Genomic DNA, 4,880 nt, shown 5'->3' on the forward strand with positions numbered 1-4,880 from the left:
AGATTAAGAACAAGATTATATGAAACCTCGAAAGCCTAAGTTTAAAGATCAAAGAATTTAGCCTGTGGTCGCATAGTACAGGCCACAGAAAGAGCTAGTTAAAGGAAAAATAAGAAACACTCAGGAAGAAAAATACAGAGTATTATCTTTGAGAACTAAAAAGACAAAAATTCAAAAAGATACTGTGATGAGGGACTAGTCCTCTGGAACTAACAGAATAATTGCTGAGGAAAGGCCATGTGATAAAAGCAACTGTTAAGATTTTTAAATCTAAATATTTTCATATATAAACTCATTGTTATTGTCTTTATTATCAAGACATCAAATTACACTGAAGCTTTTATTTTTCTTCCATGATTACAGAACAACAGAATAAATTCAGTTCTAGAATAAGAGGACCTATGATTACTGTGAAAGGCAAGATATGAGTAACTATTTGCCAAGTGTTGTTGGGAAGGAAACCCTGAAACCTGATGATATAACATTATTTCTTGAACTTGTGTGCAGGTCTGTTGTAGACTGTATGTTTGGCACCTCTTGTCCCACTGAATTCTTAAGTGGAAGTCCTACTCTACAGTGTGGCTGTATTTGGGACTACGCCTCTAAGAAAGAAATAAGGTTAAATGAATTCATAAGGGTAGGGTCCTGGTCTGATAGGACTTTATAAGAAGAGCTGCAAGAGAGTTTACAACCTTTTCATATGTAGGTATCAAGGGAAGACCACATGAGGGCGTAGTGAGCCTCTATAAGCCACAGAAAGCCCTCACCAGAACTTAACCCTGTCAATGTCTTGATCTTGGCCTTCTAGATTCCAGATGTGAGAAAATAAATTTCTATTATTTAAGCCTTAAACTGTTTTACTTCCCTAGGACTGCTGTAACAAATTACCATGAACTGGACAACTTAACAACATAATTTTTTGCTTTCACAGTTCTGGAGGCCAGAAGTCTGAATTAAATTGTTGTTATGGGTAGTTACTTTTTTAATTTTAAAAAATTTTGCCAGAAGATAATATGTTTGCTAGAGAGAGACAGAGGGAGAGAAAAGGAAAATAAGAAAGCATCTCCCATGAGGCAGGGGCATGCAACAATCCCATTTCCTCCATTGTTTTCTCCCTTTGGGATTTTGGGCACACACATACACACACACACACACACACACACACACACACACAGCCAGCATGCTTCTCAAGCCACCATGTTTGGGACTTGAACTGCATGGTCAGCCATATGTGATCGAGCTCACTTAATCACCAGATAAAAGGTTGGCCTGGTTAGTTCCTTTTTGGAGAAGCTGAAGAAGAATTTGTTCCATGAGTCTCTAGTAACTTCTGGTGGTTGCCAGTGATTCTTAGAGTACCTTGGCTATGGCTACACTACTCCAATCTCTGTCTCCGTTGTCACTAGGCCTCTTCTGTCATTGTCTCCATGTCTAAATTTCCCTTTTTAAATGAAAATTTTAGTGGTTGAATTAGAGCCTACCTTAATCCAGGATGATTTTTTTCTTAACTTGAAAACATTTGCGAAAACTTTGTTTCAAATTAAAGTCACATTCAAAGATACTCAGGATTAGGAGGTAAAAATGTATTTTGGGGACAGACAATTCAACTTTCAACACCAAGGTGTTAACTTTTCTATTGGATCTTAAAGGATAATTGAGAGTTCACCAGGCAACAGATACTACAAAAATTCAAACCTGAAGTATCTAGTACAGACAAATTGGTGAAGACCCAGGCACATATGAGATATCATAAAGGAATGAGATTTGGTGACTTATTACATATGCACAGCTAGCACAATATCTGACACAATAAACACTGAGTAAATCCCTCTAAATATATTAATCAAGCAGTCAAAATCACTCAGAGTTCTCTTGACCCTTGTAACCAGAAACAAAGAAGTGGATTTTTCTAGGAAATTATCAGTTTCAGGCATACTTATTTGAGAAGAAAACAAGAAATCCATGTGGAGTTGTTTGAGAGTAAATGCAGATTAGTTAAGAAGAGAACCTACAGATCAGGTTAGAACTGAAGACACAAATATTAGAGTGGTTCACTTAGAGAACACAGATTAAGAACAAGATTATATGAAACCTCGAAAGCCTAAGTTTAAAGATCAAAGAATTTAGCCTGTGGTCGCATAGTACAGGCCACAGAAAGAGCTAGTTAAATGAGAAATAAGAAACACTCAGGAAGAAAAATACAGAGTATTATCTTTGAGAACTAAAAAGACAAAAATTCAAAAAGATACTGTGATGAGGGACTAGTCCTCTGGAACTAACAGAATAATTGCTGAGGAAAGGCCATGTGATAAAAGCAACTGTTAAGATTTTTAAATCTAAATATTTTCATATATAAACTCATTGTTATTGTCTTTATTATCAAGACATCAAATTACACTGAAGCTTTTATTTTTCTTCCATGATTACAGAACAACAGAATAAATTCAGTTCTAGAATAAGAGGACCTATGATTACTGTGAAAGGCAAGATATGAGTAACTATTTGCCAAGTGTTGTTGGGAAGGAAACCCTGAAACCTGATGATATAACATTATTTCTTGAACTTGTGTGCAGGTCTGTTGTAGACTGTATGTTTGGCACCTCTTGTCCCACTGAATTCTTAAGTGGAAGTCCTACTCTACAGTGTGGCTGTATTTGGGACTACGCCTCTAAGAAAGAAATAAGGTTAAATGAATTCATAAGGGTAGGGTCCTGGTCTGATAGGACTTTATAAGAAGAGCTGCAAGAGAGTTTACAACCTTTTCATATGTAGGTATCAAGGGAAGACCACATGAGGGCGTAGTGAGCCTCTATAAGCCACAGAAAGCCCTCACCAGAACTTAACCCTGTCAATGTCTTGATCTTGGCCTTCTAGATTCCAGATGTGAGAAAATAAATTTCTATTATTTAAGCCTTGCAGTGTGGGGTATTTTGTGGTAATTTGAGAAGACTTATACTGGGTTTATTTGGGGGATTTACTTAGTACCATGAAAAAGAAAGAAAAATACTTCAGAGGGAAAATACACAAGATTCATGTTCATAACACACATCAAAGAAACTTTAGACATCAATATCTTGAATAAGATTTTTGTACGCATTCTTGTAGGTATATTTCAAACAAATTTTGCACTCAGAAATTATAGCCAGTAACAGTTTTGTCATCTACAAGGTGTAGGAGATGGATGAGAAACTCTAACTCCATTTCCAGCTTCAAATTATAAACAATCTGAGTAAATACTATAAAGCAGGAGAAACATATTTGCCTTAATCTCAGATTTTTTAATATGCCTAAGGTTCGTCTAGAGATAAGTAAATATTTGCTTAAAAATGTAATTTTAACTAATATTGAAATTACTGTAAAAAGCCCTTGGGTGAAAGATATTAGATTATAAAAACCAGAGTTTTTTTTTCCTTTCTTCTCTCTTCTTTTCTTTTTTTCTTTTTTTTTTCCCATAGGGCGTGTGCTCACCGGAAAGGCAGAGAGACAGAAAGCGAGAAATCATCCCTCAGGGGGGATGGCCACACCGCAATCTCTTCTCCTCCATACTCCTCTTGGGATCTTGGGCATGCATGCACATGCACCTGGTGTGAGTTTAAGCCACCAGGTCTGGGACTTGAACCATGGTTGACTACATGGGAGTCCAGTGACATAGCCATTACGCCAACTGCTGTTCCCCGAAAATCAGACTTTTAAAAGTCACTGGTGACTAGGCAAAAGTTATTATAGCAACATACCTTATGATGAAAAATACCATGAAAATTATTATTAAAAAAAATCAAATAGAGTCAACCATGTAAGTGTTAGAAGAATTTATTTTCTATGGTTGAGAGTTTTGTAACTCTCAGAGACAGTGCATGTTAACTGTAGAAAGTTTTGAAAACAGAAAAAATTAAAAGAAAATGAAATCACAAATAAACATTTCTATCCACTCTCAAGGACAGTTGTTAAAATTTCAGTACATATTTTGCTGTGAAAAAATAGATTTTTAGAAAAATATTGTATATATTAAATAAGAGAAGGTTGAGTTATTAGACAATGCAAACCTAATGTTCTTTACAAATTATTATATAGGGGTTTTCAAAAAGTTCACAGAAAATGAGTATTTTGAGAGAACTGTAGATTTCAAACTTTGTGTACCAAAATAAGCTCATGCTTTAATTCCATTTTCCGTGAACTATTTGAAGTCCCTGTGTATGTGAATGTGTAGATGTGTCCGTATATTACACATGTGTATTATATATTTATACATACAGATACATATAGTACTGGAGGAATAATCCCTAGATGTTATTTTCATGGAGTTACTAAAATTAAACCTAAAAAAATTCAGCCTTCACTTTTTAAGTTTAACAAGTAATGGGCACTACAAATGTCTTTACTCTATTCCTGAACTTTATGCTGTCCCTGAATCTCAATGCACCTATGACCCTCTAGGCTAAGGCTCAAGGATGGGATGGGTTGATAACCTTGTTTTGAAAATTACTAGAAACTACCCTGGGTCTCACAAGCCTGGGTGTCTTTGAACATTCATTCCTAGGGATGCTGTGTAAACAGCTACTACCAAGACAGTTACCTCAAATATATGAAGAGCTGTTATCTGTTTTATCTGCTTTCTTTCTGACCTGTTTCGAGATTTCTGAGGCTTTGGTACCTACGCTTAGCTGGGACTCCGAAAATGATAATACCATATATTTGTGCATTGTCACTATAGTTGTTACAATTTCCTCAGCATTCCCACTTGTTAATCTTTGCAATTCATTACTCTCTTCTTTCCAGGTGGGGTAGAAACACTTACTTCTTCTGTAATAGTATCTAGAATTTTAGAAATTTGGAGAAGATCCCATGTCAAAGGGCTAGGTCATATACTGAAACAGTTTCAT

The sequence above is a fragment of the Tupaia chinensis genome, unplaced genomic scaffold (assembly GCF_000334495.1).
Source record: "Tupaia chinensis unplaced genomic scaffold, TupChi_1.0 Scaffold000208_1, whole genome shotgun sequence".
Taxonomy (NCBI): Eukaryota; Metazoa; Chordata; class Mammalia; order Scandentia; family Tupaiidae; genus Tupaia; species Tupaia belangeri.